The 12296-nt window shown below is 40.2% G+C and overlaps 1 protein-coding gene and 1 pseudogene across 8 annotated transcripts in view; one reads left to right on the top strand and one right to left on the bottom strand.

The window, feature by feature from the left end:
- Positions 1-12296, top strand: part of NR6A1 (nuclear receptor subfamily 6 group A member 1) — a 292713-nt gene that overhangs the window by 61227 nt on the left and 219190 nt on the right. The window lies entirely within an intron of this gene.
- Positions 6092-11082, bottom strand: LOC143673473 (CMP-N-acetylneuraminate-beta-galactosamide-alpha-2,3-sialyltransferase 4 pseudogene; annotated as a pseudogene).

The following is a 12296-nucleotide window of genomic DNA, read 5'->3' as shown; positions in this document are numbered from 1 at the left end:
TTTCTTGATTTCCCCCTCAGCTTGTTCATTGCTAGTGTATAGAAACACTACAGATTTTTTAATGTTGCTCTTGTAACCTGCCCCTCTGCTGTACTCGTTTATTAGCTCTACTGGTTTTGCTGTGGATTTTTCAGGGTTTTGGATGTATAGTATCATATCATCTGCGAACAGTGATAGTTTTACTTCTTCCTTTCCAATTTTGATGCCTTGTATTTCTTTTTCTTGCCTAATTGCTCTGGCTAGAACTTCCAACATGATGTTGAATAACAGTGGTGATAGTGGACATCCTTGTCTTGTTCCTGATCTTAGGGAGAAAGTTTTCAGTTTTTCCCCATTGAGGATGATATTAGCTGTGGGTTTTTCATATATTCCCTTTATCATTTTAAGGAAGTTCCCTTGTATTCCTATCCTTTGAAGTGTTTTCAACAGGAAAGGATGTTGAATCTTGTCAAATGCCTTCTCTGCATCAATTGAGATGATCATGTGATTTTTCTGCTTTGATTTGTTGATATGGTGTATTACATTAATTGATTTTCTTAATTGAACCATCCTTGCATACCTGGGATGAATCCTACTTGGTCATGATGTATAATTCTTTTAATGTGTTGCTGGATTTGATTTACTAGAATTTTGTTGAGGATTTTTGCATCTATTTGAGAGATTGGTCTGTAGTTTTCTTTTTTTGTAATATCTTTGCCTGGTTTTGGTATGAGGATAATGTTGGCTTCATAGAATGAATTAGGTAGCTTTCCCTCCACTTCAATTTTTTTGAAGAGTTTGAGCAGGGTTGGTACTAATTCTTTCTGGAATCTTTGGTAGAATTCACATGTGAAGCCGTCTGGTCCTGGACTTTTCTTTTTGGGAAGCTTTTGAATGACTAATTCAATTTCTTTACTTGTGATTGGTTTGCTGAGGTCATCTATGTCTTCTTGAGTCAAAGTTGGTTGTTCACGCCTTTCTAGGAAGTTGTCCATTTCCTCTACATTGTTGTATTTATTAGCATAAAGTTGTTCATAGTTTCTTGTTACTACCTCCTTTATTTCTGTGAGGTCAGTGGTTATGTCTCCTCTTCCATTTCTGATCTTATTTATTTGCATCCTCTCTCTTCTTCTTTTTGTCAATCTTGCTAAGGGCCCATCAATCTTATTGATTTTCTCATAGAATCAACTTCTGGTTTTATTGATTTTCTAATTGTTTTCATGTTCTCAATTTCATTTATTTCTGCTCCAATTTTTATTATTTCTTTCCTTTTGCTTGCTTTAGGGTTAGTTTGCTGTTCTTGCTCTACTTCTTCCAAGTGGACAGTTAATTCCTCGATTTTTGCCCTTTCTTCTTTTTTGATGTAGGCATTTAGGGCAGTAAATTTCCCTCTTAGCACTGCTTTTGCTGCGTCCCATAACTTTTGATATGTCGTGTTTCATTTTCATTTGCCTCAAGATATTTACTGATTTCTCTTGTAATTTCTTCCTTGACCCACTGATTGTTTAAGAGTGTGTTGTTGAGCCTCCACGTATTTGTGAATTTTCTGGCACTATCCCTATTATTGATTTCCAACTTCATTCCTTTATGATCTGAGAAAGTGTTTTGTATGATTTCAATCTTTTTAAATTTGTTGAGACTTGCTTTGTGACCCAGCATATGGTCTATCCTTGAGAAGGATCCATGAGAACTTGAGAAAAGGTATATCCTGCTGTTGTGGGGTGTAATGTTCTATAAATGTCTGTTAAGTCTAGCTCATTTATTGTATTATTCAAATTCTCTGTTTCTTTATTGATCCTCTGTCTAGATGTTCTGTCCATTGATCAGAGTGGGGAATTGAAGTCTCCAACTATTATGGTAGATGTGTCTATTTCTCTTTTCAGTGTTTGCCACGTGTATTTTGGAGCATTCTGGTTTGTTGGATAAATACTTGATTGTTATGTCGTCTTGTTGAATTGTTCCTTTTATTAATACATAGTATCCTTCTTTGTCTCTTTGAACTGTTTTACATTTGAAGTCTAATTTGTTGGATATTAGTATATCTACTTCTGCTGTTTTCTGATTATTTGCATGAAATATCTTTTCCCAACCTTTCACTTTCAACCTATGTTTATTTTTGGGTCTAAGATATGTTTCCTGTAGACAGCATATTGATGGGTCCTGTTTTTTAATCCATTCTGCCAGTCTTTGTCTTTTGATTGGGGAGTTTAATCCATTAACATTCAGTGTTGTTACTGTACGGGTAGTACTTTCTTCCACCATTTTGGCTTTTGGATTTTATATGTCATATCTAATTTTCCTTCTTTTTAACCTTTACTCGTAGTCTTCCTTTCTGTACTCTTCTCCATACCTTTCTCTTCTGTCTTTTTGTATCTGTCTCTAGTGCTCCCTTTAGTATTTCTTGCAGAGCTGTTCTCTTGGTCACAAATTCTCTTATTGATTTTTTGTCTGAAAATGTTTTAATTTCTCCCTCATATTTGAAGGACAATTTTGCTGTATATAGAATTCTTAGTTGGCAGTTTTTCCTCTTTTAGTAACTGAAATATACCATCCCACTGTCTTCTCATTTCCATGGTTTCTGCTGAGAAATCTACACATAGTCTTATTGGGCTTCCATTGTATGTGATGAATTGCTTTTCTCTTGCTGCTTTCAAGATTCTCTCTTTCTCTTTGACATCTGACACTCTGATTAGTAAGTGTCTTGGCGTAGGTCTTTATGGATCTGTTCTCGTTGGGGTGTGCTGCACTTCTTGGATCTGTAATTTTAAGTCTTTCATAAAATTTGGGAAATTTTCAGTGTGTTGCTGAATTCGATTAGTTTTTCTCCTCCTTTCCCCTCCTCTTCTCCTTCTGGGACACCCACAAGATGTATATTTGTGCGCTTCATATTGTCCTTCAATTCCCTGAGTCCCTGCTTGTATTTTTCCACTTTTTTCCTTATATTTTCTTTTGCTGTCAGATTTCAGATGTTCCATCCTCTAGTTCACTAATCCTATCTTCTGCCTCTCAAAATTTACCATTGTTTTTTTCATCTCTTCTACTGTGCCTTTAATTCCTGTAAGTTCTTTGGTTTGTTTTTTCAAACTTTCAATTTCTTCTTTTTGTTCATTCCTCGCCTTCTTTATATCCTCCCTCAATTCATTGATTTGGTTTTTGATGAGGTTTTCCATGTCTATTCGTATATTCTGAATTAAATGTTTCAGCTCTTGTATCTCATTTGAATTGTTGGTTTGTTCCTTTGACTGGGCCATATATTCAGTTTTCCTTGTGTGATTTGTTATTTTTTGCTGGCATCTAGGCATTTAATTACCTTCATTAGTTTATTCTAGAGATTGCTTTCACTTCTTTTAACTAGGTTTTTCTTGCTGGATGATTTTATTGTCTGTTATTTGACATTCAATTCTGCTTTTTCTGGACCACTAGCTTAGGTTTTGTTTAACAAAGGAGAATTTTTCAGTTCTTCGTTTTCTTGCTTCTTGCCCTGCTTGTATGGTGCCTTTTTTGCCCCCACCTTTAGGAGGGTCTACTTAGGTATTATAGACCCCAGCCGGATTTTCCCAGACCAAACTGCCCTCCTATCAGGAGGAAAGAGTCACCTGCATCGGTTTCCCCTGAGGGTGAGACCCAGCAGGTTGAAAGACTTTCCTGTGAAGTCTCAGGTCTCTGTTTTTCTTATCCTCCCCAGTATGTGGCCCTTGTGTGCCTGCAGGTCTCCCCACCATAAGATGATATGGTACCTTTACCTTTGGCAGACTCTCCCTGCTGGGGGCGTGGTGGAGACAGAGGAAAGGTTGTAGGCTGGTTTTAATGGTTTCAAATTACCATGCCCTGGTGTCTGAATTCCTTAAGGGAAGGATTCCACCTGATCTGGGCTTCACCGCTCCCCTGGAGAATGAATGCACAGACTCCAGACAAGCCCTCAGACAAGCTTGTTTCTGCCTATGCCTGGTGCAGTTGCAGCCTGTGAAGTCCTGCTGCTGTATCCAAAGGCGGTCAAACCTTTGTAGAAACATAGCCACAAAAACCTCTGTTTCTTTTCTTATTTTCTTTTTCTGTCAGCCCTGCCCCCTTGGTGCTGGGGCAAAATTGAGTGACCTCTGCTTTGACCAGGTTCACCTGAGCTGGGGGCCTATTTTTAGTAGTCAGAATTTTTTAATTAATTCCACAATTGGCGTTTGGTTGGGCTGAGCCCCTGCTGCTGGTAAAGTCTCTTTCCTTTCCCCTCTGGGAAGCAGCCTTTGGGGGAGGAGCACCTGCTGCTGCAGCTGGGGGAACTCACAGTTCTGGGGAGGTTCACAGCCAGTCCAGCTGGTCCAGACTGGGGTACGCAGTGTGTCTGGTCACTGATGTTGGCCCCAGAAGCTGTTCTGTACTGTTTTGGTTATTTAGTAGTTGTTCTGGAGGACGAACTAAAACGTGCACATTGCTAAGCCACCATCTTGGCCTCACCTCTCATCTTACCTTTTTTATCTTATTTGTCAGTTCTATATAGTCTTTTCCCTCTTTTTCCTTGTATTCTTTAAATTACCCTTAGAAGTCCTCTTCAATTCTGTGCCCTCCTCCAGACCTCCCTCTCCTGTCTCTTTTTTCAGCCAACGGAACTCCTTTTAGTATTTCTTGTAGGGCCAGTCTCTTGTTTACAGATTCTTTCAGGACGTCTTTGTCTGTCAAAACTTTAGTCTCTCACTCAATTTGAAGGACAGTTTGTCTGGGTACAGAATTCTTGGCTGGAAGTCTCTTTCTTTCAGGATCTTGAATGTATCATGCTACTGCCTTCTCACCTCCAGGGTTCTAGTTAAGTAGTCTGAACTCTGTCTTATTTGATTTCCCTTGTATGTAGTAAATTGTTTTTCTCTTGATGATTTCATAATTTTCTGCTTCTCTTCAACATTGGCAGACTGATTATTATGTGTCTCAGGAAAGGCGTATTTGGATTTATTCTGTTTGGAGTTCGTTGGGCTTCTTTGAGTTGTATATTTATGTCCTTTATGAGGGTTGGGAAATTTTCCCCCATTATATCCTCAGCTACTCTCCCTAGCCCTTTACTGCTCTTTTCTCCTTTTGGGACACCAATGATTCTTATAGTTGTATACTTTGTTTTGTCTATCATTTCTGTGAGATCCAGTTCAAAATTTTCCATCTTTTTTGCCATTTGCCGTTTCGAGTCTTTGAAGTCAGTTATCCTATCCTCTGTATCACTTATTCTTTCTTCTGTCTCTTCAAATCTGGTGTTGTGTGCCTCTAGTATGTTTTTTATTTGGTCAAGAGTCATTAATTTCTGTGATATCTGCTATTTTTCTATTTATTCTTTTAAATCCCCTCTCTATGTTCTTCTACTGTCTTCTTGATCTCCTTTATGTTATTTGCTATCTCACTTACTTTATTAAGTCAAATTTTATGAACATCTTTGATTAGTTGTTCCAGTGTCTGTCTCATCTGGCATTTTGGTTTGGTCATAGGCAGGGCTATATCTGTCTGCATTGTATATTAGTGATCTGCTGTCTTCGTGGCAGGTAAATATGTTGATTGATTTACTTTGGGAGTGGATTTCTTTCAGTAGTGTAATTTCTTTGTTTGTGGGATGGTTGTATAGCAGGAAGCAGGATATGGTGTGGAGTACTTAGTACGGTGATTTGTGTAGGGCAGATATAGGCACAGGTGGGGATGTTACACTGATGCTTGTGAATGTGGGTGCCCAGCAGCCAGGGAGGATGTAACTGTGAGGATGCACCAGTCTGGTGGACCCTGGCGTGCACTGGTCTAAGGCACCGGACCTTTTGTGCACATGTGTAGAGCTGTGGCAGCAGGTCAGTGTTATGCCTTCATGGATTGGGGGCAGATATGACCCAGCTGCACAGGTCAGCGCTTTCTCAGAGCTGGGAAGCATGGGTGAGGGCAGTGTGCATGCACAGTTCTAGGACTGCTGTTAACTGAGGTTCCCAGAGCTAAATGATGTGATTGAGAGTGTTGTAAACTGATGTGCAGAGTTTGGCAGGGGGTGGGGTGAGGCTGGACAACACTCTGGGCAGGGGGGCAGGGGTAGTCTCGGTATAGAGGTTAGTGCCCACGGCCTTATGCACTGGCAATATCCTGCAGGGAACAGGGAGGAGGACGTAGTGCTTGAGGGGTGTGTAGGAGAGGTGGGTTGGGCTGCATTTGGGGTGGGGTGGAGGGCAGGTACATGCACTGGGGGGGCTCCTGGGGTAGGGATGTCTGGAGTGCAGGGAATGAGAGCAGATGACATGGTTCAGGTGCGTGGAGTGTGGGGTGATTTGCTAGTCACAGGGCTGCACTGGTGAAGGTAGTGTACCCAAGGAACATGGCCTGGCTTACTTCCTAGTCCCAGGCTCCCATCTGTGTACTTTCATGGCTTCCACTCCTCCGCACCAGACTCCCCTTTCTGCCTTTCAGTTTCTCGGCTTCTGCAAGAAGGGCTGCCCTATGTGGTGCAGAAGCCTCTCCCAGGTCAACCACAGTCAGAAATCGCCCTTATCTCCCTTCTCTTACTTTTCTGTGGAGCATGGCTAATCTTGAGCTACTCTATTTGACCATCTTCCCGAAAGTCAACCTCTTTTTATTTTTGTTTATTTTAAATCTTAACAAACAAAGAAACATTCTTGACATACAAACATTCTATACATGATATACAATCAGTGGCTCACAGTATCATCACATAGTTGTGTATTCATCACCATGACCATTTCTTTGAACATTTGCATCTCCCCAGCAAAAGAAAGAAAAAAGAAAAAACTCATGCGTATCCTTCCTCCCATTGACCACCAGCACTTCAGTCTACTTAATTTATTTTAACCTTGTTTCCCTGTCACTTGTTATTTTTATCCATCTCTAGAGGCTACTCTTATTCAGGCTTCGTTGAGTTGGTGCTAATTGTCATTGTTTACTAAACCCCAACAAACTTCCAATTCCATTCTCTTAAGAAACCTAGGGCTCAAACTGAGATTTTGTAAAAGTTTTATGCACTAAGTTTGCTTTCCTGGAAACTATAATTCCTGTAGGGTTCCTAGGTCAGATAAATCCTGAAAGCCAGAGGGACCAACCTCTCCAGGATTATCAGTTATCTTCTGGTGTCAACATCCTTTCTCAACATGAAAAAGTCAGAGTAGGCATTGCCTAAAGATCCCTATTGACTGGGAGAAGGATCAAAGGAGAAGGAGGAGGTATAATAGAGAAAATAGGATTTATGAACGAATATAGTTGCTGAATCACCATATTAATATTCTTTCTAGCTTCCAGTGTTTTAAAGCATCTAAAAGGAAAAATCTGAAATAGTGGAATGGTAGCCCATGACAACTGTGAGATCTGTTCTATAGCTACTTGCTGAAGTATGCTTTGAAAATTGCTGCTTTTTCTTTATTTGTTTTGTATATATGTTAAATTTTATAATAAAAAATGTTAAAAAGGCTAGATGGTAAATATTTGGAAATTTTGCACCATATGGTTTCTGTTGAAGTTACTCAATTCTGTTGTTGTAGTGTGAAAGCACCTATAAACAATCTGTAAGTGGGTATGTTCCAGTAAAACTTTATTTACAAAAATGGGCAACTGGCCTACAGGTGGTAGTTTGCTGACTTCTGTAATACATATATTAATAGAATAAAGGTCAAACAACAACGCATGATCATCCCAATAGACACAGAAAAAGTGTTTGACAAAATCCAACACCTTTTATGATAAAGTCTCAACAAACTAGGAATAAACTTCCATAACCTATTAGAGTGCATCTCCAAAAAGTCTATGCAGCTAGCCCTGGCTAGTCCTAGGACCTTCTCTCTCAGCAGGTGTAGGGAATCCAGGGGGGTCAGGCTACCAGGTGTCTGCATAGCCACAGATGGAGGTCTTTCTGGAAGTGGAGTAGACAGACCAACAGGTAGAGCTCTTACCCAAGTCAGGTTCTTGATCATGCTGATTTTCAGCATCCGTTTAATGGCCATGGCTTCTTGGAAATCATGGCTTAATCCCGCCATGGACTTGAGCATGATCTGCTCAGAGTAGTGAATGGTTTGCTACTTTTTGTACCCATTGGAGTAGCCAAAACCAGCAGTGTGTGCCAAGTTGCAGAGGTGGAGATCCAGGGTGATGGCTGTCAGACCCAGGGTAGGCTTTTGCATAATCTTGCATGGCTGTTGCGTTAGCAGGCTTAGCTGTTTACAGCTGCAGTTTCCAGGAAGAAAGGGATGAAAATCGGAATCTGGTTTGGATTGATGTGCCAGATGAGGAGAGTCTGTTTGCAGAAACGCTTTGCATCCACTTCTCATCATTTAGGATGTTCTCCATCCAGTGGAAGTCCATCACGTTGAACACTACCAGGACTAGGAGTATGTCCAGGTTGTTTTCTCCTTTGGGGTTGAAATGGGTAGATTCAGGATAGATAAGTCACATGGTCGTCTTAGAGCCCTCATCACCCTCATAGCCAGCCACTGGAGCTATTCAATCTGATGTTCAATCTGATGACCACATTGTACTTGCTGACAACGTGGCATCTCCTGGTAAGCTGTTGTGCAGCCAGTGCCTATTCCCCACCAACACATAGTAGCTGCGCTTGAGGCTCTGGATGCTCTCTCAGAGTGACCAGGTCACTCCCCTTTGTCCCACAGAGCAGCTCATAAGCAGATGGTGTCTTCACCCAGAAATAATCCTTGAGCTGCAGGAAAATGGGCAGATCTCAGAAGTAGGTGCCAAAAGATTAGAGCCTTCCTCTTCACCTTGCCTTGGAGGCACGACTCCCATTCTTGGGAGATGGAATACCACACCATGACTACCAGGACCAGAGCAAGCATGGCTAGGAGCTTCCAGCCTGTAGGGCACACATACAGAAGAGGGGATTTGCTGATGATTCTTCTTAGCAGGTAATATGGTTCCTGGGGAAAGCTAACAGCCTAGCTGCTTCCCGCTACCTGGAAAGGATCTGAGCGGAAATCTCTCTGCTCAGGGAAGCTCTCTCCATCCTAGCAGATACCTCTGGGGGAAAAGAACTCAAGCTCCTTAGGATGGAGCATGGTAAATTTGCTTTGCATGCTGCTTGGATCTGTTAGGAGCAGGCTGGCAGTACATCGCAGGCCAGATGGCTTCCTCTGCTTATCCCTGTCCTGTCATGGGGCTGGTGGGGAACTGGCCTCATCAATTGATTTTTGAGAAAGGTGCCAAGGCAGTTGAATGGAGGGCAGAAAAGTCTATTCAACAAATTGTGTTTGGAAAATGAGATGTCTGTATGTAAAAAAAAAAAAAAAAAAAAAAAAAAGACCTCAGTCCCTTACTTTACAGTAGACCCAAAAATGAACTCAAAACGGAGCATATATCTAAATATAAGAGCTAAAACTACAAAACTTGTAGAATACTTTTGTGACATTGGGGTAGACCAAGAGTTCTTAGGCATGACAGTAATGGCACAAGCCGTAAAAGAAAAATTTGATAAATTGGACTTCATTAAAATGTAAAACTTTTGTTCATCAGAAGATGGCATTAAAAAAAAGATGGCATTGAGTAAAATGAAAATCAAGCTATAGATTGGGAGAAAATATTTGCAAATCAAATATCCAATAAAGGAGTTGAATCCAAAGTTTCTTTTTTTCTCCATATTTTTTACTCATCTGTCTAGTCCCCATATGAAAGGAGCATCAGACACAAGATTTTCACAATCACACAGTCACATTGTAAAAGTTATATCTTTATACAATCATCTTCAAGAATCAAGGCTACTGGAACACAGCTCAACAGTTTCAGGCACTTCCCTCCAGCCACTCCAATAGATCATAAACTAAAAGGGGATATCTATATGATGTATAAGAATAATTGCCAGGATAACCTCTCGACTCTGAAGTCTCTCAGTCACTGAAATTTTATTTTGCCTCATTTCCCTCTTCCCCCTTTTGGTCAGGAAAGGTTTCTCAATCCCTTGATGCTGAGTCCTAGCCCATCCTGGGATTTCTGTCCCATGTTGCCAGGGAGATTAACACAAGGGCAGTGAGTTTGCTTGCCATGTTGGTTAAGAGAGAGAGGCCACATCTGAGCAACAAAAGAAGTTCTCTGGGGGTGACTGTTAGGCCTAATTTTAAGTAGACTTAACCTGTGCTTTGCAGAAATAAGTTTCATAGGGGCAAATTCCAAGATTGAGGTCTTGGCGTCTTGATTTGACTGTCCTCACTGCTTGCAAGAATGTCAGAAATTCTCCAAATGGGGAAGCTAAGTATTTCCTCCTTTCTCCCCAGTCCCCAAAGGGGACTCTGCAAATACTTCTTTATTCACTGCCCAAATTACTCTGGGATATATCGGGAATCACACTAATCTGGAAAAACCAACAATATCTCACGCCCTATTCAAGAGTCCATGTACTTATGGTATTCAGTTAAACTGACCATAGAAGTTAAATTAGGAAATTTACTACCAAAAATGTAAATTTTACACCAAATTAACTCTCTCCCTTTGGTCTCACACAGAAGTTGAAGTTTTAAAATATGGTTGATATCATCCTTTACCATGTATTCTGCTCTACCTTAGTCCTCCCTGGATCAGCTTTCATTTATATCTCTACTTGAAGTCTGACCACTTTTTCAACAGTTCCTGTATGGGGTTCTGCTGATTTTCATAGCTTCAGAGCTCTAACTCTGAGTCTCAGTGTTACATAAATACCCGAAGTTTCTGGGAATCACCAGGTTATTAACAAACAGAATTAGAATTTAGAATATAACAGTTACAACTCCTCAATATATGTGACTGCTGTAAGATCTTACAATCTAGGACCCTTTATAATAGGCCCCAACCTGATAACCCATGTTCTTGACTTCAGTTCACCAAGTTTTAATATTATATTTAGTCAATATGATTGCATTGAATCCAAAGTTTCTTACGAACTCTTACAACTGAATAAGAAGACAAAAGACTATTACTGGCAAATGGACAAAAGGCTTGAGCAGACATTTCATCAGAAAAGATATGAATGGTGGTTAAGCACGTGAAAAGATATTTAACATTATTAGTCATTAAGGAAATGCAAATTAAAACCACAAAGAGATATGAAACCCACAAGAATGGCTATTTAAGTAATAACAAGCGTTAGGAAGAATGTGGGGAAATTGGTACCTTCATGGCTTGCTGGTTGAACTGTAAAATTACAGCCATCAACAGCATCAAAAAAGGAATAACTGCTGATACATGCTACATTCTACATGGATAAACCTCAAAATCATGCTAAGTGAAAGAAGCCAGACTCAAAGGACTGCATATTATATGATTCCATTTATATGAAATATCCAGAAAAGACAAATTTTTAAGAGACAAAGCAGATCAGTTGTTGCTCAGGGCGAGGGGAAGGATCAGGGATTAACTGGAAACAGGCTCAAGGGGATTATTTTGGCATGATAGAAATGTTCTAAACTTGGATTGCAATAATGGTTGCACAGTTCTATAAATGAATGAATGTTATTGAATTGTACACTTAAAATGGGTGAATTTTATGGTGTGTAAATTATACTTAAATAAATCTGTTAAACAGCAACAAAGTACCTGAGATTGGTTGGAAAAAGGTGAAGAGGAGATCCTTTTGTGTAAAGTGGTTTAACTTCCTTTAGTCAGGTGTTGCTCTACTGATGATTTGTACTATATCTCAGTAGTCTTTTCCTTGGAAAGTGTACTTTCCTGCTCCTGAACTTTACTTATGCCTTGCCCTACTATAAAATTGACCAGAAAGAACCTTCTTGTTTGGAAGACTGACTTAACTGTTTGGAATGTGGTGCTGATGGACCCAGAGTTATTGATATGTCCTATCCAGGCTGATAACATATGCAGAGAAAGACCTTGTTTCAGCCCCATGTTGTGGATTAACCCCATCTAGATGTCTTCCAAACATGTGCTATTTATCTTGTCTATACTACTGAAAGTGGAGACCCCATGGGAATGTACCATCAAAGACCAGGATACTTGGGCTGCTGTTTGCAAAGCACTTTCCATATATATGCTCACTGAGATCTCACAACAATCTTGTGAGATAATGGGCAGTAAGTTTGTCCTGATATCTGGTAGCTATTAAAATTATACCTAAGTTGGAACTGTAGTTAATGTGACAGATGGCTGAAAGGTATTCTGTGCTTGGTTCATGGAGCAGGCCACTTCCTAAGTTATAAAAATAATTGTGCCAGAAGTCATTGGCAACAAAATGAAATCGTTTGTAAAGATTTATTGTGTCTGCTCCATGCCAGGTCCCTTGCCAGGATATGGGATCACAAGGCCCAGTTGGATCCTAATAAGGTACAGCCTGGAGGAGAACAAGAGTAAGCTGAAATTTCCTTTGTCATCTTCATTTC

This window comes from Tamandua tetradactyla, chromosome 2 (genome assembly GCF_023851605.1).
Source record: "Tamandua tetradactyla isolate mTamTet1 chromosome 2, mTamTet1.pri, whole genome shotgun sequence".
NCBI classification, from domain to species: Eukaryota; Metazoa; Chordata; class Mammalia; order Pilosa; family Myrmecophagidae; genus Tamandua; species Tamandua tetradactyla.
Note: the sequence above shows the minus strand (reverse complement) of the source record. Positions and strands in the feature narration are given on the sequence as shown.